Source organism: Balaenoptera physalus, assembly GCF_965194825.1.
Source record: "Balaenoptera physalus genome assembly, chromosome: 9".
NCBI classification, from domain to species: domain Eukaryota; kingdom Metazoa; phylum Chordata; class Mammalia; order Artiodactyla; family Balaenopteridae; genus Balaenoptera; species Balaenoptera physalus.
In genome coordinates, this window is record NC_138888.1 from 81,489,609 (window position 1) to 81,512,888 (window position 23,280).

A 23,280-nucleotide genomic window follows, 5' to 3' on the forward strand; every position below is an offset into this window, starting at 1 on the left:
AAGCTGAGTTTTTTAGATGTTTCAGGACACACCGTACACTTCTCCAGAGTGGCTGTTGGCAATTTACATCCCTCCCATCAGCGTAGCCAGGCTCCCGTTTCTCCATGGCCTGTCCTGCATTTCTGGTTTTGACACTTTATTCAGCATGGCCCTTTTGACCGATGGGAAGCGAGACTTCTTTGTAGCGCTGATTTGCCTTTCCAGGTTGCTTGGTTGGCCAAAAAGGGCGTATGCGTTTTTTCCTGAATATATTCAGGAAAAAACGCATACGCCCTTTTTGGCCAAGGGCATCATTGTCGAGGTTTTGCCGCTTTTCCTGTGCTTTAAAGGCGATTCGAATCTCCCTCCTGAAATCTGTTTCCTGCAATTCTGCCTTGCTTTCCAATCCTCTTCGTTGCCTTCCCTCAATATATTTGTGGACGAGAGTTATCATTTATAAGTCTGCAGGTTTGTGAATTGCAGTGCCCCTGAGCTCCATTTTTCAACTCGCTTTCTTGGGAGCTGGCCGCAAAAGCGCAGGATTGCTTCAGGCCCTATTCTGGTCCCGGGCGGCAGGCTGAGCCTGTGGTTAATTCTTCTTCCTGATGGGGAAGTAGAGTGACCTGTGCCTGTCCCAACACCTAGAGCTAGTCTCTCATTGGTTCCCACTCTTCCCGTTCATCCTCAGGACAAATTGCAACCTGTACGGAACAGGAGGTTAAAGGTGCTGATTCTCCAAGGAGGGAGATTGCTACTAAAGCGGCTGGAATGGCGAACCCGAGCATAAGGAGATGAGAAATGAGGTGCGTTTTGGAAACCTTTCCCGATCACACGGTGTACCATCTTCTGGGTTTCTCATGCATGTTTTCGATGTAGGAAGATGCCCTTGAACCTGGAGATTTGGGACCCATGGGATGGGAACCACGCAGTATTACTTTAAAGGGTCTGCGTTTCCTCACCCAACCTCACCAAACCTCTCAGCCCCAAGAGTGTCCACCCCTATGTCTCCATCAGCTGTGGGTCTAGATATGGTCAATCCAGGTGGCATCACAGCCCCTGAACGAATTTTGTAAGAATTTCTCTCTCTTTCACTGTCTTTGTTTCACGGGTTTTTAAAAGTAATTGATTTTTATAATGGGGTTTAGCTGCTTTTCACTGCTGTGTTTCTGCCGCTTTACACCCACTTGACTCACTTACAGAGAGATATCAAAACATAGGTTTTAAGCTTCTTACTAGTCAGATATATTCTTGGGCGGTGAATAGGGGGTGTTGAGTCCAATTCACTGATCAAGGAGTAGGTCTTGGCTATTACATATTGGGTTTATGGAACGGTATCTGACCTAATTTGAAACCCTTGTTTTATGCATCACCCCACGTCACCTTTCCCCTTAAGCAGCCATAGTGTGTTTTCTAAACATGGGACTCTGTTCTGTTTTGTAATTCAGTTCAAGGGTAGCGGTTTTTACATTCCCTCTATAAGTGATATCTTATGATAAGTGTCTTTTTCTGTGTGACTTATTTCACTTAGAATCGTCGTACCTAAATCCACTCATCATGCTGCTACTAGCCTTATGACGTTGATTTCATGGCTGAGTGATATTCCATTGTACATAAGGACCACAACTTCTTTATCCATTTTTCTCTTTCCTGGGATATTTAAGGTGTAACGAAGTGGAGGTTCTTGTCAACAGAGCAGCCCTAAACTTTGGGGTGCCTGTGTCTTGCTGATTTTTAGTTTTCCCAATTTATACGCCCATGAGTGGAAGTGCCCTGTGCTCTCTAAGCTGAGTTTTTTAGATGTTTCAGGACACACCGTACACTTCTCCAGAGTGGCTGTTGGCAATTTACATCCCTCCCATCAGCGTAGCCAGGCTCCCGTTTCTCCATGGCCTGTCCTGCATTTCTGGTTTTGACACTTTATTCAGCATGGCCCTTTTGACCGATGGGAAGCGAGACTTCTTTGTAGCGCTGATTTGCCTTTCCAGGTTGCTTGGTTGGCCAAAAAGGGCGTATGCGTTTTTTCCTGAATATATTCAGGAAAAAACGCATACGCCCTTTTTGGCCAAGGGCATCATTGTCGAGGTTTTGCCGCTTTTCCTGTGCTTTAAAGGCGATTCGAATCTCCCTCCTGAAATCTGTTTCCTGCAATTCTGCCTTGCTTTCCAATCCTCTTCGTTGCCTTCCCTCAATATATTTGTGGACGAGAGTTATCATTTATAAGTCTGCAGGTTTGTGAATTGCAGTGCCCCTGAGCTCCATTTTTCAACTCGCTTTCTTGGGAGCTGGCCGCAAAAGCGCAGGATTGCTTCAGGCCCTATTCTGGTCCCGGGCAGCAGACTGAGCCTGTGGTTAATTCTTCTTCCTGATGGGGAAGTAGAGTGACCTGTGCCTGTCCCAACACCTAGAGCTAGTCTCTCATTGGTTCCCACTCTTCCCGTTCATCCTCAGGACAAATTGCAACCTGTACGGAACAGGAGGTTAAAGGTGCTGATTCTCCAAGGAGGGAGATTGCTACTAAAGCGGCTGGAATGGCGAACCCGAGCATAAGGAGATGAGAAATGAGGTGCGTTTTGGAAACCTTTCCCGATCACACGGTGTACCATCTTCTGGGTTTCTCATGCATGTTTTCGATGTAGGAAGATGCCCTTGAACCTGGAGATTTGGGACCCATGGGATGGGAACCACGCAGTATTACTTTAAAGGGTCTGCGTTTCCTCACCCAACCTCACCAAACCTCTCAGCCCCAAGAGTGTCCACCCCTATGTCTCCATCAGCTGTGGGTCTAGATATGGTCAATCCAGGAGGCATCACAGCCCCTGAACGAATTTTGTAAGAATTTCTCTCTCTTTCACTGTCTTTGTTTCACGGGTTTTTAAAAGTAATTGATTTTTATAATGGGGTTTAGCTGCTTTTCACTGCTGTGTTTCTGCCGCTTTACACCCACTTGACTCACTTACAGAGAGATATCAAAACATAGGTTTTAAGCTTCTTACTAGTTAGATATATTCTTGGGCGGTGAATAGGGGGTGTTGAGTCCAATTCACTGATCAAGGAGTAGGTCTTGGCTATTACATATTGGGTTTATGGAACGGTATCTGACCTAATTTGAAACCCTTGTTTTATGCATCACCCCACCTCACCTTTCCCGTTAAGCAGCCATAGTGTGTTTTCTAAACGTGGGACTCTGTTCTGTTTTGTAATTCAGTTCAAGGGTAGCGGTTTTTACATTCCCTCTATAAGTGATATCTTATGATAAGTGTCTTTTTCTGTGTGACTTATTTCACTTAGAATCGTCGGACCTAAATCCACTCATCATGCTGCTACTAGCCTTATGACGTTGATTTCATGGCTGAGTGATATTCCATTGTACATAAGGACCACAACTTCTTTATCCATTTTTCTCTTTCCTGGGATATTTAAGGTGTAACGAAGTGGAGGTTCTTGTCAACAGAGCAGCCCTAAACTTTGGGGTGCCTGTGTCTTGCTGATTTTTAGTTTTCCCAATTTATACGCCCATGAGTGGAAGTGCCCTGTGCTCTCTAAGCTGAGTTTTTTAGATGTTTCAGGACACACCGTACACTTCTCCAGAGTGGCTGTTGGCAATTTACATCCCTCCCATCAGCGTAGCCAGGCTCCCGTTTCTCCATGGCCTGTCCTGCATTTCTGGTTTTGACACTTTATTCAGCATGGCCCTTTTGACCGATGGGAAGCGAGACTTCTTTGTAGCGCTGATTTGCCTTTCCAGGTTGCTTGGTTGGCCAAAAAGGGCGTATGCGTTTTTTCCTGAATATATTCAGGAAAAAACGCATACGCCCTTTTTGGCCAAGGGCATCATTGTCGAGGTTTTGCCGCTTTTCCTGTGCTTTAAAGGCGATTCGAATCTCCCTCCTGAAATCTGTTTCCTGCAATTCTGCCTTGCTTTCCAATCCTCTTCGTTGCCTTCCCTCAATATATTTGTGGACGAGAGTTATCATTTATAAGTCTGCAGGTTTGTGAATTGCAGTGCCCCTGAGCTCCATTTTTCAACTCGCTTTCTTGGGAGCTGGCCGCAAAAGCGCAGAATTGCTTCAGGCCCTATTCTGGTCCCGGGCGGCAGGCTGAGCCTGTGGTTAATTCTTCTTCCTGATGGGGAAGTAGAGTGACCTGTGCCTGTCCCAACACCTAGAGCTAGTCTCTCATTGGTTCCCACTCTTCCCGTTCATCCTCAGGACAAATTGCAACCTGTACGGAACAGGAGGTTAAAGGTGCTGATTCTCCAAGGAGGGAGATTGCTACTAAAGCGGCTGGAATGGCGAACCCGAGCATAAGGAGATGAGAAATGAGGTGCGTTTTGGAAACCTTTCCCGATCACACGGTGTACCATCTTCTGGGTTTCTCATGCATGTTTTCGATGTAGGAAGATGCCCTTGAACCTGGAGATTTGGGACCCATGGGATGGGAACCACGCAGTATTACTTTAAAGGGTCTGCGTTTCCTCACCCAACCTCACCAAACCTCTCAGCCCCAAGAGTGTCCAGCCCTATGTCTCCATCAGCTGTGGGTCTAGATATGGTCAATCCAGGTGGCATCACAGCCCCTGAACGAATTTTGTAAGAATTTCTCTCTCTTTCACTGTCTTTGTTTCACGGGTTTTTAAAAGTAATTGATTTTTATAATGGGGTTTAGCTGCTTTTCACTGCTGTGTTTCTGCCGCTTTACACCCACTTGACTCACTTACAGAGAGATATCAAAACATAGGTTTTAAGCTTCTTACTAGTCAGATATATTCTTGGGAGGTGAATAGGGGGTGTTGAGTCCAATTCACTGATCAAGGAGTAGGTCTTGGCTATTACATATTGGGTTTATGGAACGGTATCTGACCTAATTTGAAACCCTTGTTTTATGCATCACCCCACCTCACCTTTCCCGTTAAGCAGCCATAGTGTGTTTTCTAAACGTGGGACTCTGTTCTGTTTTGTAGTTCAGTTCAAGGGTAGCGGTTTTTACATTCCCTCTATAAGTGATATCTTATGATAAGTGTCTTTTTCTGTGTGACTTATTTCACTTAGAATCGTCGTACCTAAATCCACTCATCATGCTGCTACTAGCCTTATGACGTTGATTTCATGGCTGAGTGATATTCCATTGTACATAAGGACCACAACTTCTTTATCCATTTTTCTCTTTCCTGGGATATTTAAGGTGTAACGAAGTGGAGGTTCTTGTCAACAGAGCAGCCCTAAACTTTGGGGTGCCTGTGTCTTGCTGATTTTTAGTTTTCCCAATTTATACGCCCATGAGTGGAAGTGCCCTGTGCTCTCTAAGCTGAGTTTTTTAGATGTTTCAGGACACACCGTACACTTCTCCAGAGTGGCTGTTGGCAATTTACATCCCTCCCATCAGCGTAGCCAGGCTCCCGTTTCTCCATGGCCTGTCCTGCATTTCTGGTTTTGACACTTTATTCAGCATGGCCCTTTTGACCGATGGGAAGCGAGACTTCTTTGTAGCGCTGATTTGCCTTTCCAGGTTGCTTGGTTGGCCAAAAAGGGCGTATGCGTTTTTTCCTGAATATATTCAGGAAGAAACGCATACGCCCTTTTTGGCCAAGGGCATCATTGTCGAGGTTTTGCCGCTTTTCCTGTGCTTTAAAGGCGATTCGAATCTCCCTCCTGAAATCTGTTTCCTGCAATTCTGCCTTGCTTTCCAATCCTCTTCGTTGCCTTCCCTCAATATATTTGTGGACGAGAGTTATCATTTATAGTCTGCAGGTTTGTGAATTGCAGTGCCCCTGAGCTCCATTTTTCAACTCGCTTTCTTGGGAGCTGGCCGCAAAAGCGCAGGATTGCTTCAGGCCCTATTCTGGTCCCGGGCGGCAGGCTGAGCCTGTGGTTAATTCTTCTTCCTGATGGGGAAGTAGAGTGACCTGTGCCTGTCCCAACACCTAGAGCTAGTCTCTCATTGGTTCCCACTCTTCCCGTTCATCCTCAGGACAAATTGCAACCTGTACGGAACAGGAGGTTAAAGGTGCTGATTCTCCAAGGAGGGAGATTGCTACTAAAGCGGCTGGAATGGCGAACCCGAGCATAAGGAGATGAGAAATGAGGTGCGTTTTGGAAACCTTTCCCGATCACACGGTGTACCATCTTCTGGGTTTCTCATGCATGTTTTCGATGTAGGAAGATGCCCTTGAACCTGGAGATTTGGGACCCATGGGATGGGAACCACGCAGTATTACTTTAAAGGGTCTGCGTTTCCTCACCCAACCTCACCAAACCTCTCAGCCCCAAGAGTGTCCACCCCTATGTCTCCATCAGCTGTGGGTCTAGATATGGTCAATCCAGGTGGCATCACAGCCCCTGAACGAATTTTGTAAGAATTTCTCTCTCTTTCACTGTCTTTGTTTCACGGGTTTTTAAAAGTAATTGATTTTTATAATGGGGTTTAGCTGCTTTTCACTGCTGTGTTTCTGCCGCTTTACACCCACTTGACTCACTTACAGAGAGATATCAAAACATAGGTTTTAAGCTTCTTACTAGTCAGATATATTCTTGGGCGGTGAATAGGGGGTGTTGAGTCCAATTCACTGATCAAGGAGTAGGTCTTGGCTATTACATATTGGGTTTATGGAACGGTATCTGACCTAATTTGAAACCCTTGTTTTATGCATCACCCCACCTCACCTTTCCCGTTAAGCAGCCATAGTGTGTTTTCTAAACGTGGGACTCTGTTCTGTTTTGTAGTTCAGTTCAAGGGTAGCGGTTTTTACATTCCCTCTATAAGTGATATCTTATGATAAGTGTCTTTTTCTGTGTGACTTATTTCACTTAGAATCGTCGTACCTAAATCCACTCATCATGCTGCTACTAGCCTTATGACGTTGATTTCATGGCTGAGTGATATTCCATTGTACATAAGGACCACAACTTCTTTATCCATTTTTCTCTTTCCTGGGATATTTAAGGTGTAACGAAGTGGAGGTTCTTGTCAACAGAGCAGCCCTAAACTTTGGGGTGCCTGTGTCTTGCTGATTTTTAGTTTTCCCAATTTATACGCCCATGAGTGGAAGTGCCCTGTGCTCTCTAAGCTGAGTTTTTTAGATGTTTCAGGACACACCGTACACTTCTCCAGAGTGGCTGTTGGCAATTTACATCCCTCCCATCAGCGTAGCCAGGCTCCCGTTTCTCCATGGCCTGTCCTGCATTTCTGGTTTTGACACTTTATTCAGCATGGCCCTTTTGACCGATGGGAAGCGAGACTTCTTTGTAGCGCTGATTTGCCTTTCCAGGTTGCTTGGTTGGCCAAAAAGGGCGTATGCGTTTTTTCCTGAATATATTCAGGAAGAAACGCATACGCCCTTTTTGGCCAAGGGCATCATTGTCGAGGTTTTGCCGCTTTTCCTGTGCTTTAAAGGCGATTCGAATCTCCCTCCTGAAATCTGTTTCTTGCAATTCTGCCTTGCTTTCCAATCCTCTTCGTTGCCTTCCCTCAATATATTTGTGGACGAGAGTTATCATTTATAGTCTGCAGGTTTGTGAATTGCAGTGCCCCTGAGCTCCATTTTTCAACTCGCTTTCTTGGGAGCTGGCCGCAAAAGCGCAGGATTGCTTCAGGCCCTATTCTGGTCCCGGGCGGCAGGCTGAGCCTGTGGTTAATTCTTCTTCCTGATGGGGAAGTAGAGTGACCTGTGCCTGTCCCAACACCTAGAGCTAGTCTCTCATTGGTTCCCACTCTTCCCGTTCATCCTCAGGACAAATTGCAACCTGTACGGAACAGGAGGTTAAAGGTGCTGATTCTCCAAGGAGGGAGATTGCTACTAAAGCGGCTGGAATGGCGAACCCGAGCATAAGGAGATGAGAAATGAGGTGCGTTTTGGAAACCTTTCCCGATCACACGGTGTACCATCTTCTGGGTTTCTCATGCATGTTTTCGATGTAGGAAGATGCCCTTGAACCTGGAGATTTGGGACCCATGGGATGGGAACCACGCAGTATTACTTTAAAGGGTCTGCGTTTCCTCACCCAACCTCACCAAACCTCTCAGCCCCAAGAGTGTCCACCCCTATGTCTCCATCAGCTGTGGGTCTAGATATGGTCAATCCAGGTGGCATCACAGCCCCTGAACGAATTTTGTAAGAATTTCTCTCTCTTTCACTGTCTTTGTTTCACGGGTTTTTAAAAGTAATTGATTTTTATAATGGGGTTTAGCTGCTTTTCACTGCTGTGTTTCTGCCGCTTTACACCCACTTGACTCACTTACAGAGAGATATCAAAACATAGGTTTTAAGCTTCTTACTAGTCAGATATATTCTTGGGCGGTGAATAGGGGGTGTTGAGTCCAATTCACTGATCAAGGAGTAGGTCTTGGCTATTACATATTGGGTTTATGGAACGGTATCTGACCTAATTTGAAACCCTTGTTTTATGCATCACCCCACCTCACCTTTCCCGTTAAGCAGCCATAGTGTGTTTTCTAAACGTGGGACTCTGTTCTGTTTTGTAGTTCAGTTCAAGGGTAGCGGTTTTTACATTCCCTCTATAAGTGATATCTTATGATAAGTGTCTTTTTCTGTGTGACTTATTTCACTTAGAATCGTCATACCTAAATCCACTCATCATGCTGCTACTAGCCTTATGACGTTGATTTCATGGCTGAGTGATATTCCATTGTACATAAGGACCACAACTTCTTTATCCATTTTTCTCTTTCCTGGGATATTTAAGGTGTAACGAAGTGGAGGTTCTTGTCAACAGAGCAGCCCTAAACTTTGGGGTGCCTGTGTCTTGCTGATTTTTAGTTTTCCCAATTTATACGCCCATGAGTGGAAGTGCCCTGTGCTCTCTAAGCTGAGTTTTTTAGATGTTTCAGGACACACCGTACACTTCTCCAGAGTGGCTGTTGGCAATTTACATCCCTCCCATCAGCGTAGCCAGGCTCCCGTTTCTCCATGGCCTGTCCTGCATTTCTGGTTTTGACACTTTATTCAGCATGGCCCTTTTGACCGATGGGAAGCGAGACTTCTTTGTAGCGCTGATTTGCCTTTCCAGGTTGCTTGGTTGGCCAAAAAGGGCGTATGCGTTTTTTCCTGAATATATTCAGGAAGAAACGCATACGCCCTTTTTGGCCAAGGGCATCATTGTCGAGGTTTTGCCGCTTTTCCTGTGCTTTAAAGGCGATTCGAATCTCCCTCCTGAAATCTGTTTCTTGCAATTCTGCCTTGCTTTCCAATCCTCTTCGTTGCCTTCCCTCAATATATTTGTGGACGAGAGTTATCATTTATAGTCTGCAGGTTTGTGAATTGCAGTGCCCCTGAGCTCCATTTTTCAACTCGCTTTCTTGGGAGCTGGCCGCAAAAGCGCAGGATTGCTTCAGGCCCTATTCTGGTCCCGGGCGGCAGGCTGAGCCTGTGGTTAATTCTTCTTCCTGATGGGGAAGTAGAGTGACCTGTGCCTGTCCCAACACCTAGAGCTAGTCTCTCATTGGTTCCCACTCTTCCCGTTCATCCTCAGGACAAATTGCAACCTGTACGGAACAGGAGGTTAAAGGTGCTGATTCTCCAAGGAGGGAGATTGCTACTAAAGCGGCTGGAATGGCGAACCCGAGCATAAGGAGATGAGAAATGAGGTGCGTTTTGGAAACCTTTCCCGATCACACGGTGTACCATCTTCTGGGTTTCTCATGCATGTTTTCGATGTAGGAAGATGCCCTTGAACCTGGAGATTTGGGACCCATGGGATGGGAACCACGCAGTATTACTTTAAAGGGTCTGCGTTTCCTCACCCAACCTCACCAAACCTCTCAGCCCCAAGAGTGTCCACCCCTATGTCTCCATCAGCTGTGGGTCTAGATATGGTCAATCCAGGTGGCATCACAGCCCCTGAACGAATTTTGTAAGAATTTCTCTCTCTTTCACTGTCTTTGTTTCACGGGTTTTTAAAAGTAATTGATTTTTATAATGGGGTTTAGCTGCTTTTCACTGCTGTGTTTCTGCCGCTTTACACCCACTTGACTCACTTACAGAGAGATATCAAAACATAGGTTTTAAGCTTCTTACTAGTCAGATATATTCTTGGGCGGTGAATAGGGGGTGTTGAGTCCAATTCACTGATCAAGGAGTAGGTCTTGGCTATTACATATTGGGTTTATGGAACGGTATCTGACCTAATTTGAAACCCTTGTTTTATGCATCACCCCACCTCACCTTTCCCCTTAAGCAGCCATAGTGTGTTTTCTAAACGTGGGACTCTTCTGTTTTGTAATTCAGTTCAAGGGTAGCGGTTTTTACATTCCCTCTATAAGTGATATCTTATGATAAGTGTCTTTTTCTGTGTGACTTATTTCACTTAGAATCGTCGTACCTAAATCCACTCATCATGCTGCTACTAGCCTTATGACGTTGATTTCATGGCTGAGTGATATTCCATTGTACATAAGGACCACAACTTCTTTATCCATTTTTCTCTTTCCTGGGATATTTAAGGTGTAATGAAGTGGAGGTTCTTGTCAACAGAGCAGCCCTAAACTTTGGGGTGCCTGTGTCTTGCTGATTTTTAGTTTTCCCAATTTATACGCCCATGAGTGGAAGTGCCCTGTGCTCTCTAAGCTGAGTTTTTTAGATGTTTCAGGACACACCGTACACTTCTCCAGAGTGGCTGTTGGCAATTTACATCCCGCCCATCAGCGTAGCCAGGCTCCCGTTTCTCCATGGCCTGTCCTGCATTTCTGGTTTTGACACTTTATTCAGCATGGCCCTTTTGACCGATGGGAAGCGAGACTTCTTTGTAGCGCTGATTTGCCTTTCCAGGTTGCTTGGTTGGCCAAAAAGGGCGTATGCGTTTTTTCCTGAATATATTCAGGAAAAAACGCATACGCCCTTTTTGGCCAAGGGCATCATTGTCGAGGTTTTGCCGCTTTTCCTGTGCTTTAAAGGCGATTCGAATCTCCCTCCTGAAATCTGTTTCCTGCAATTCTGCCTTGCTTTCCAATCCTCTTCGTTGCCTTCCCTCAATATATTTGTGGACGAGAGTTATCATTTATAAGTCTGCAGGTTTGTGAATTGCAGTGCCCCTGAGCTCCATTTTTCAACTCGCTTTCTTGGGAGCTGGCCGCAAAAGCGCAGGATTGCTTCAGGCCCTATTCTGGTCCCGGGCGGCAGGCTGAGCCTGTGGTTAATTCTTCTTCCTGATGGGGAAGTAGAGTGACCTGTGCCTGTCCCAACACCTAGAGCTAGTCTCTCATTGGTTCCCACTCTTCCCGTTCATCCTCAGGACAAATTGCAACCTGTACGGAACAGGAGGTTAAAGGTGCTGATTCTCCAAGGAGGGAGATTGCTACTAAAGCGGCTGGAATGGCGAACCCGAGCATAAGGAGATGAGAAATGAGGTGCGTTTTGGAAACCTTTCCCGATCACACGGTGTACCATCTTCTGGGTTTCTCATGCATGTTTTCGATGTAGGAAGATGCCCTTGAACCTGGAGATTTGGGACCCATGGGATGGGAACCACGCAGTATTACTTTAAAGGGTCTGCGTTTCCTCACCCAACCTCACCAAACCTCTCAGCCCCAAGAGTGTCCACCCCTATGTCTCCATCAGCTGTGGGTCTAGATATGGTCAATCCAGGTGGCATCACAGCCCCTGAACGAATTTTGTAAGAATTTCTCTCTCTTTCACTGTCTTTGTTTCACGGGTTTTTAAAAGTAATTGATTTTTATAATGGGGTTTAGCTGCTTTTCACTGCTGTGTTTCTGCCGCTTTACACCCACTTGACTCACTTACAGAGAGATATCAAAACATAGGTTTTAAGCTTCTTACTAGTCAGATATATTCTTGGGCGGTGAATAGGGGGTGTTGAGTCCAATTCACTGATCAAGGAGTAGGTCTTGTCTATTACATATTGGGTTTATGGAACGGTATCTGACCTAATTTGAAACCCTTGTTTTATGCATCACCCCACCTCACCTTTCCCGTTAAGCAGCCATAGTGTGTTTTCTAAACGTGGGACTCTGTTCTGTTTTGTAATTCAGTTCAAGGGTAGCGGTTTATACATTCCCTCTATAAGTGATATCTTATGATAAGTGTCTTTTTCTGTGTGACTTTTTTCACTTAGAATCTTCGTACCTAAATCCACTCATCATGCTGCTACTAGCCTTATGACATTGATTTCATGGCTGAGTGATATTCCATTGTACATAAGGACCACAACTTCTTTATCCATTTTTCTCTTTCCTGGGATATTTAAGGTGTAACGAAGTAGAGGTTCTTGTCAACAGAGCAGCCGTAAACTTTGGGGTGCCTGTGTCTTGCTGATTTTTAGTTTTCCCAATTTATACGCCCATGAGTGGAAGTGCCCTGTGCTCTCTAAGCTGAGTTTTTTAGATGTTTCAGGACACACCGTACACTTCTCCAGAGTGGCTGTTGGCAATTTACATCCCACCCATCAGCGTAGCCAGGCTCCCGTTTCTCCATGGCCTGTCCTGCATTTCTGGTTTTGACACTTTATTCAGCATGGCCCTTTTGACCGATGGGAAGCGAGACTTCTTTGTAGCGCTGATTTGCCTTTCCAGGTTGCTTGGTTGGCCAAAAAGGGCGTATGCGTTTTTTCCTGAATATATTCAGGAAAAAACGCATACGCCCTTTTTGGCCAAGGGCATCATTGTCGAGGTTTTGCCGCTTTTCCTGTGCTTTAAAGGCGATTCGAATCTCCCTCCTGAAATCTGTTTCCTGCAATTCTGCCTTGCTTTCCAATCCTCTTCGTTGCCTTCCCTCAATATATTTGTGGACGAGAGTTATCATTTATAAGTCTGCAGGTTTGTGAATTGCAGTGCCCCTGAGCTCCATTTTTCAACTCGCTTTCTTGGGAGCTGGCCGCAAAAGCGCAGGATTGCTTCAGGCCCTATTCTGGTCCCGGGCGGCAGGCTGAGCCTGTGGTTAATTCTTCTTCCTGATGGGGAAGTAGAGTGACCTGTGCCTGTCCCAACACCTAGAGCTAGTCTCTCATTGGTTCCCACTCTTCCCGTTCATCCTCAGGACAAATTGCAACCTGTACGGAACAGGAGGTTAAAGGTGCTGATTCTCCAAGGAGGGAGATTGCTACTAAAGCGGCTGGAATGGCGAACCCGAGCATAAGGAGATGAGAAATGAGGTGCGTTTTGGAAACCTTTCCCGATCACACGGTGTACCATCTTCTGGGTTTCTCATGCATGTTTTCGATGTAGGAAGATGCCCTTGAACCTGGAGATTTGGGACCCATGGGATGGGAACCACGCAGTATTACTTTAAAGGGTCTGCGTTTCCTCACCCAACCTCACCAAACCTCTCAGCCCCAAGAGTGTCCACCCCTATGTCTCCATCAGCTGTGGGTCTAGATATGGTCAATCCAGGTGGCATCACAGCCCCTGAACGAATTTTGTAAGAATTTCTCTCTCTTTCACTGTCTTTGTTTCACGGGTTTTTAAAAGTAATTGATTTTTATAATGGGGTTTAGCTGCTTTTCACTGCTGTGTTTCTGCCGCTTTACACCCACTTGACTCACTTACAGAGAGATATCAAAACATAGGTTTTAAGCTTCTTACTAGTCAGATATATTCTTGGGCGGTGAATAGGGGGTGTTGAGTCCAATTCACTGATCAAGGAGTAGGTCTTGGCTATTACATATTGGGTTTATGGAACGGTATCTGACCTAATTTGAAACCCTTGTTTTATGCATCACCCCACCTCACCTTTCCCCTTAAGCAGCCATAGTGTGTTTTCTAAACGTGGGACTCTGTTCTGTTTTGTAATTCAGTTCAAGGGTAGCGGTTTTTACATTCCCTCTATAAGTGATATCTTATGATAAGTGTCTTTTTCTGTGTGACTTATTTCACTTAGAATCGTCGTACCTAAATCCACTCATCATGCTGCTACTAGCCTTATGACGTTGATTTCATGGCTGAGAGATATTCCATTGTACATAAGGACCACAACTTCTTTATCCATTTTTCTCTTTCCTGGGATATTTAAGGTGTAACGAAGTGGAGGTTCTTGTCAACAGAGCAGCCCTAAACTTTGGGGTGCCTGTGTCTTGCTGATTTTTAGTTTTCCCAATTTATACGCCCATGAGTGGAAGTGCCCTGTGCTCTCTAAGCTGAGTTTTTTAGATGTTTCAGGACACACCGTACACTTCTCCAGAGTGGCTGTTGGCAATTTACATCCCGCCCATCAGCGTAGCCAGGCTCCCGTTTCTCCATGGCCTGTCCTGCATTTCTGGTTTTGACACTTTATTCAGCATGGCCCTTTTGACCGATGGGAAGCGAGACTTCTTTGTAGCGCTGATTTGCCTTTCCAGGTTGCTTGGTTGGCCAAAAAGGGCGTATGCGTTTTTTCCTGAATATATTCAGGAAAAAACGCATACGCCCTTTTTGGCCAAGGGCATCATTGTCGAGGTTTTGCCGCTTTTCCTGTGCTTTAAAGGCGATTCGAATCTCCCTCCTGAAATCTGTTTCCTGCAATTCTGCCTTGCTTTCCAATCCTCTTCGTTGCCTTCCCTCAATATATTTGTGGACGAGAGTTATCATTTATAAGTCTGCAGGTTTGTGAATTGCAGTGCCCCTGAGCTCCATTTTTCAACTCGCTTTCTTGGGAGCTGGCCGCAAAAGCGCAGGATTGCTTCAGGCCCTATTCTGGTCCCGGGCGGCAGGCTGAGCCTGTGGTTAATTCTTCTTCCTGATGGGGAAGTAGAGTGACCTGTGCCTGTCCCAACACCTAGAGCTAGTCTCTCATTGGTTCCCACTCTTCCCGTTCATCCTCAGGACAAATTGCAACCTGTACGGAACAGGAGGTTAAAGGTGCTGATTCTCCAAGGAGGGAGATTGCTACTAAAGCGGCTGGAATGGCGAACCCGAGCATAAGGAGATGAGAAATGAGGTGCGTTTTGTAAACCTTTCCCGATCACACGGTGTACCATCTTCTGGGTTTCTCATGCATGTTTTCGATGTAGGAAGATGCCCTTGAACCTGGAGATTTGGGACCCATGGGATGGGAACCACGCAGTATTACTTTAAAGGGTCTGCGTTTCCTCACCCAACCTCACCAAACCTCTCAGCCCCAAGAGTGTCCACCCCTATGTCTCCATCAGCTGTGGGTCTAGATATGGTCAATCCAGGTGGCATCACAGCCCCTGAACGAATTTTGTAAGAATTTCTCTCTCTTTCACTGTCTTTGTTTCACGGGTTTTTAAAAGTAATTGATTTTTATAATGGGGTTTAGCTGCTTTTCACTGCTGTGTTTCTGCCGCTTTACACCCACTTGACTCACTTACAGAGAGATATCAAAACATAGGTTTTAAGCTTCTTACTAGTCAGATATATTCTTGGGCGGTGAATAGGGGGTGTTGAGTCCAATTCACTGATCAAGGAGTAGGTCTTGTCTATTACATATTGGGTTTATGGAACGGTATCTGACCTAATTTGAAACCCTTGTTTTATGCATCACCCCACCTCACCTTTCCCGTTAAGCAGCCATAGTGTGTTTTCTAAACGTGGGACTCTGTTCTGTTTTGTAATTCAGTTCAAGGGTAGCGGTTTATACATTCCCTCTATAAGTGATATCTTATGATAAGTGTCTTTTTCTGTGTGACTTTTTTCACTTAGAATCTTCGTACCTAAATCCACTCATCATGCTGCTACTAGCCTTATGACGTTGATTTCATGGCTGAGTGATATTCCATTGTACATAAGGACCACAACTTCTTTATCCATTTTTCTCTTTCCTGGGATATTTAAGGTGTAACGAAGTAGAGGTTCTTGTCAACAGAGCAGCCGTAAACTTTGGGGTGCCTGTGTCTTGCTGATTTTTAGTTTTCCCAATTTATACGCCCATGAGTGGAAGTGCCCTGTGCTCTCTAAGCTGAGTTTTTTAGATGTTTCAGGACACACCGTACACTTCTCCAGAGTGGCTGTTGGCAATTTACATCCCACCCATCAGCGTAGCCAGGCTCCCGTTTCTCCATGGCCTGTCCTGCATTTCTGGTTTTGACACTTTATTCAGCATGGCCCTTTTGACCGATGGGAAGCGAGACTTCTTTGTAGCGCTGATTTGCCTTTCCAGGTTGCTTGGTTGGCCAAAAAGGGCGTATGCGTTTTTTCCTGAATATATTCAGGAAAAAACGCATACGCCCTTTTTGGCCAAGGGCATCATTGTCGAGGTTTTGCCGCTTTTCCTGTGCTTTAAAGGCGATTCGAATCTCCCTCCTGAAATCTGTTTCCTGCAATTCTGCCTTGCTTTCCAATCCTCTTCGTTGCCTTCCCTCAATATATTTGTGGACGAGAGTTATCATTTATAAGTCTGCAGGTTTGTGAATTGCAGTGCCCCTGAGCTCCATTTTTCAACTCGCTTTCTTGGGAGCTGGCCGCAAAAGCGCAGGATTGCTTCAGGCCCTATTCTGGTCCCGGGCGGCAGGCTGAGCCTGTGTTTAATTCTTCTTCCTGATGGGGAAGTAGAGTGACCTGTGCCTGTCCCAACACCTAGAGCTAGTCTCTCATTGGTTCCCACTCTTCCCGTTCATCCTCAGGACAAATTGCAACCTGTACGGAACAGGAGGTTAAAGGTGCTGATTCTCCAAGGAGGGAGATTGCTACTAAAGCGGCTGGAATGGCGAACCCGAGCATAAGGAGATGAGAAATGAGGTGCGTTTTGGAAACCTTTCCCGATCACACGGTGTACCATCTTCTGGGTTTCTCATGCATGTTTTCGATGTAGGAAGATGCCCTTGAACCTGGAGATTTGGGACCCATGGGATGGGAACCACGCAGTATTACTTTAAAGGGTCTGCGTTTCCTCACCCAACCTCACCAAACCTCTCAGCCCCAAGAGTGTCCACCCCTATGTCTCCATCAGCTGTGGGTCTAGATATGGTCAATCCAGGTGGCATCACAGCCCCTGAACGAATTTTGTAAGAATTTCTCTCTCTTTCACTGTCTTTGTTTCACGGGTTTTTAAAAGTAATTGATTTTTATAATGGGGTTTAGCTGCTTTTCACTGCTGTGTTTCTGCCGCTTTACACCCACTTGACTCACTTACAGAGAGATATCAAAACATAGGTTTTAAGCTTCTTTCTAGTCAGATATATTCTTGGGAGGTGAATAGGGGGTGTTGAGTCCAATTCACTGATCAAGGAGTAGGTCTTGGCTATTACATATTGGGTTTATGGAACGGTATCTGACCTAATTTGAAACCCTTGTTTTATGCATCACCCCACCTCACCTTTCCCCTTAAGCAGCCATAGTGTGTTTTCTAAACGTGGGACTCTGTTCTGTTTTGTAATTCAGTTCAAGGGTAGCGGTTTTTACATTCCCTCTATAAGTGATATCTTATGATAAGTGTCTTTTTCTGTGTGACTTATTTCACTTAGAATCGTCGTACCTAAATCCACTCATCATGCTGCTACTAGCCTTATGACGTTGATTTCATGGCTGAGAGATATTCCATTGTACATAAGGACCACAACTTCTTTATCCATTTTTCTCTTTCCTGGGATATTTAAGGTGTAACGAAGTGGAGGTTCTTGTCAACAGAGCAGCCCTAAACTTTGGGGTGCCTGTGTCTTGCTGATTTTTAGTTTTCCCAATTTATACGCCCATGAGTGGAAGTGCCCTGTGCTCTCTAAGCTGAGTTTTTTAGATGTTTCAGGACACACCGTACACTTCTCCAGAGTGGCTGTTGGCAATTTACATCCCTCCCATCAGCGTAGCCAGGCTCCCGTTTCTCCATGGCCTGTCCTGCATTTCTGGTTTTGACACTTTATTCAGCATGGCCCTTTTGACCGATGGGAAGCGAGACTTCTTTGTAGCGCTGATTTGCCTTTCCAGGTTGCTTGGTTGGCCAAAAAGGGCGTATGCGTTTTTTCCTGAATATATTCAGGAAAAAACGCATACACCCTTTTTGGCCAAGGGCATCATTGTCGAGGTTTTGCCGCTTTTCCTGTGCTTTAAAGGCGATTCGAATCTCCCTCCTGAAATCTGTTTCCTGCAATTCTGCCTTGCTTTCCAATCCTCTTCGTTGCCTTCCCTCAATATATTTGTGGACGAGAGTTATCATTTATAAGTCTGCAGGTTTGTGAATTGCAGTGCCCCTGAGCTCCATTTTTCAACTCGCTTTCTTGGGAGCTGGCCGCAAAAGCGCAGGATTGCTTCAGGCCCTATTCTGGTCCCGGGCAGCAGGCTGAGCCTGTGGTTAATTCTTCTTCCTGATGGGGAAGTAGAGTGACCTGTGCCTGTCCCAACACCTAGAGCTAGTCTCTCATTGGTTCCCACTCTTCCCGTTCATCCTCAGGACAAATTGCAACCTGTACGGAACAGGAGGTTAAAGGTGCTGATTCTCCAAGGAGGGAGATTGCTACTAAAGCGGCTGGAATGGCGAACCCGAGCATAAGGAGATGAGAAATGAGGTGCGTTTTGGAAACCTTTCCCGATCACACGGTGTACCATCTTCTGGGTTTCTCATGCATGTTTTCGATGTAGGAAGATGCCCTTGAACCTGGAGATTTGGGACCCATGGGATGGGAACCACGCAGTATTACTTTAAAGGGTCTGCGTTTCCTCACCCAACCTCACCAAACCTCTCAGCCCCAAGAGTGTCCAGCCCTATGTCTCCATCAGCTGTGGGTCTAGATATGGTCAATCCAGGTGGCATCACAGCCCCTGAACGAATTTTGTAAGAATTTCTCTCTCTTTCACTGTCTTTGTTTCACGGGTTTTTAAAAGTAATTGATTTTTATAATGGGGTTTAGCTGCTTTTCACTGCTGTGTTTCTGCCGCTTTACACCCACTTGACTCACTTACAGAGATATCAAAACATAGGTTTTAAGCTTCTTACTAGTTAGATATATTCTTGGACGGTGAATAGGGGGTGTTGAGTCCAATTCACTGATCAAGGAGTAGGTCTTGGCTATTACATATTGGGTTTATGGAACGGTATCTGACCTAATTTGAAACCCTTGTTTTATGCATCACCCCACCTCACCTTTCCCGTTAAGCAGCCATAGTGTGTTTTCTAAACGTGGGACTCTGTTCTGTTTTGTAATTCAGTTCAAGGGTAGCGGTTTTCACATTCCCTCTATAAGTGATATCTTATGATAAGTGTCTTTTTCTGTGTGACTTATTTCACTTAGAATCGTCGGACCTAAATCCACTCATCATGCTGTTACTAGCCTTATGACGTTGATTTCATGGCTGAGAGATATTCCATTGTACATAAGGACCACAACTTCTTTATCCATTTTTCTCTTTCCTGGGATATTTAAGGTGTAACGAAGTGGAGGTTCTTGTCAACAGAGCAGCCCTAAACTTTGGGGTGCCTGTGTCTTGCTGATTTTTAGTTTTCCCAATTTATACGCCCATGAGTGGAAGTGCCCTGTGCTCTCTAAGCTGAGTTTTTTAGATGTTTCAGGACACACCGTACACTTCTCCAGAGTGGCTGTTGGCAATTTACATCCCTCCCATCAGCGTAGCCAGGCTCCCGTTTCTCCATGGCCTGTCCTGCATTTCTGGTTTTGACACTTTATTCAGCATGGCCCTTTTGACCGATGGGAAGCGAGACTTCTTTGTAGCGCTGATTTGCCTTTCCAGGTTGCTTGGTTGGCCAAAAAGGGCGTATGCGTTTTTTCCTGAATATATTCAGGAAAAAACGCATACGCCCTTTTTGGCCAAGGGCATCATTGTCGAGGTTTTGCCGCTTTTCCTGTGCTTTAAAGGCGATTCGAATCTCCCTCCTGAAATCTGTTTCCTGCAATTCTGCCTTGCTTTCCAATCCTCTTCGTTGCCTTCCCTCAATATATTTGTGGACGAGAGTTATCATTTATAAGTCTGCAGGTTTGTGAATTGCAGTGCCCCTGAGCTCCATTTTTCAACTCGCTTTCTTGGGAGCTGGCCGCAAAAGCGCAGGATTGCTTCAGGCCCTATTCTGGTCCCGGGCGGCAGGCTGAGCCTGTGGTTAATTCTTCTTCCTGATGGGGAAGTAGAGTGACCTGTGCCTGTCCCAACACCTAGAGCTAGTCTCTCATTGGTTCCCACTCTTCCCGTTCATCCTCAGGACAAATTGCAACCTGTACGGAACAGGAGGTTAAAGGTGCTGATTCTCCAAGGAGGGAGATTGCTACTAAAGCGGCTGGAATGGCGAACCCGAGCATAAGGAGATGAGAAATGAGGTGCGTTTTGGAAACCTTTCCCGATCACACGGTGTACCATCTTCTGGGTTTCTCATGCATGTTTTCGATGTAGGAAGATGCCCTTGAACCTGGAGATTTGGGACCCATGGGATGGGAACCACGCAGTATTACTTTAAAGGGTCTGCGTTTCCTCACCCAACCTCACCAAACCTCTCAGCCCCAAGAGTGTCCAGCCCTATGTCTCCATCAGCTGTGGGTCTAGATATGGTCAATCCAGGTGGCATCACAGCCCCTGAACGAATTTTGTAAGAATTTCTCTCTCTTTCACTGTCTTTGTTTCACGGGTTTTTAAAAGTAATTGATTTTTATAATGGGGTTTAGCTGCTTTTCACTGCTGTGTTTCTGCCGCTTTACACTCACTTGACTCACTTACAGAGATATCAAAACATAGGTTTTAAGCTTCTTACTAGTTAGATATATTCTTGGGCGGTGAATAGGGGGTGTTGAGTCCAATTCACTGATCAAGGAGTAGGTCTTGGCTATTACATATTGGGTTTATGGAACGGTATCTGACCTAATTTGAAACCCTTGTTTTATGCATCACCCCACCTCACCTTTCCCGTTAAGCAGCCATAGTGTGTTTTCTAAACGTGGGACTCTGTTCTGTTTTGTAATTCAGTTCAAGGGTAGCGGTTTTCACATTCCCTCTATAAGTGATATCTTATGATAAGTGTCTTTTTCTGTGTGACTTATTTCACTTAGAATCGTCGGACCTAAATCCACTCATCATGCTGTTACTAGCCTTATGACGTTGATTTCATGGCTGAGAGATATTCCATTGTACATAAGGACCACAACTTCTTTATCCATTTTTCTCTTTCCTGGGATATTTAAGGTGTAACGAAGTGGAGGTTCTTGTCAACAGAGCAGCCCTAAACTTTGGGGTGCCTGTGTCTTGCTGATTTTTAGTTTTCCCAATTTATACGCCCATGAGTGGAAGTGCCCTGTGCTCTCTAAGCTGAGTTTTTTAGATGTTTCAGGACACACCGTACACTTCTCCAGAGTGGCTGTTGGCAATTTACATCCCTCCCATCAGCGTAGCCAGGCTCCCGTTTCTCCATGGCCTGTCCTGCATTTCTGGTTTTGACACTTTATTCAGCATGGCCCTTTTGACCGATGGGAAGCGAGACTTCTTTGTAGCGCTGATTTGCCTTTCCAGGTTGCTTGGTTGGCCAAAAAGGGCGTATGCGTTTTTTCCTGAATATATTCAGGAAAAAACGCATACGCCCTTTTTGGCCAAGGGCATCATTGTCGAGGTTTTGCCGCTTTTCCTGTGCTTTAAAGGCGATTCGAATCTCCCTCCTGAAATCTGTTTCCTGCAATTCTGCCTTGCTTTCCAATCCTCTTCGTTGCCTTCCCTCAATATATTTGTGGACGAGAGTTATCATTTATAAGTCTGCAGGTTTGTGAATTGCAGTGCCCCTGAGCTCCATTTTTCAACTCGCTTTCTTGGGAGCTGGCCGCAAAAGCGCAGGATTGCTTCAGGCCCTATTCTGGTCCCGGGCGGCAGGCTGAGCCTGTGGTTAATTCTTCTTCCTGATGGGGAAGTAGAGTGACCTGTGCCTGTCCCAACACCTAGAGCTAGTCTCTCATTGGTTCCCACTCTTCCCGTTCATCCTCAGGACAAATTGCAACCTGTACGGAACAGGAGGTTAAAGGTGCTGATTCTCCAAGGAGGGAGATTGCTACTAAAGCGGCTGGAATGGCGAACCCGAGCATAAGGAGATGAGAAATGAGGTGCGTTTTGGAAACCTTTCCCGATCACACGGTGTACCATCTTCTGGGTTTCTCATGCATGTTTTCGATGTAGGAAGATGCCCTTGAACCTGGAGATTTGGGACCCATGGGATGGGAACCACGCAGTATTACTTTAAAGGGTCTGCGTTTCCTCACCCAACCTCACCAAACCTCTCAGCCCCAAGAGTGTCCAGCCCTATGTCTCCATCAGCTGTGGGTCTAGATATGGTCAATCCAGGTGGCATCACAGCCCCTGAACGAATTTTGTAAGAATTTCTCTCTCTTTCACTGTCTTTGTTTCACGGGTTTTTAAAAGTAATTGATTTTTATAATGGGGTTTAGCTGCTTTTCACTGCTGTGTTTCTGCCGCTTTACACCCACTTGACTCACTTACAGAGATATCAAAACATAGGTTTTAAGCTTCTTACTAGTTAGATATATTCTTGGGCGGTGAATAGGGGGTGTTGAGTCCAATTCACTGATCAAGGAGTAGGTCTTGGCTATTACATATTGGGTTTATGGAACGGTATCTGACCTAATTTGAAACCCTTGTTTTATGCATCACCCCACCTCACCTTTCCCGTTAAGCAGCCATAGTGTGTTTTCTAAACGTGGGACTCTGTTCTGTTTTGTAATTCAGTTCAAGGGTAGCGGTTTTCACATTCCCTCTATAAGTGATATCTTATGATAAGTGTCTTTTTCTGTGTGACTTATTTCACTTAGAATCGTCGGACCTAAATCCACTCATCATGCTGTTACTAGCCTTATGACGTTGATTTCATGGCTGAGAGATATTCCATTGTACATAAGGACCACAACTTCTTTATCCATTTTTCTCTTTCCTGGGATATTTAAGGTGTAACGAAGTGGAGGTTCTTGTCAACAGAGCAGCCCTAAACTTTGGGGTGCCTGTGTCTTGCTGATTTTTAGTTTTCCCAATTTATACGCCCATGAGTGGAAGTGCCCTGTGCTCTCTAAGCTGAGTTTTTTAGATGTTTCAGGACACACCGTACACTTCTCCAGAGTGGCTGTTGGCAATTTACATCCCTCCCATCAGCGTAGCCAGGCTCCCGTTTCTCCATGGCCTGTCCTGCATTTCTGGTTTTGACACTTTATTCAGCATGGCCCTTTTGACCGATGGGAAGCGAGACTTCTTTGTAGCGCTGATTTGCCTTTCCAGGTTGCTTGGTTGGCCAAAAAGGGCGTATGCGTTTTTTCCTGAATATATTCAGGAAAAAACGCATACGCCCTTTTTGGCCAAGGGCATCATTGTCGAGGTTTTGCCGCTTTTCCTGTGCTTTAAAGGCGATTCGAATCTCCCTCCTGAAATCTGTTTCCTGCAATTCTGCCTTGCTTTCCAATCCTCTTCGTTGCCTTCCCTCAATAT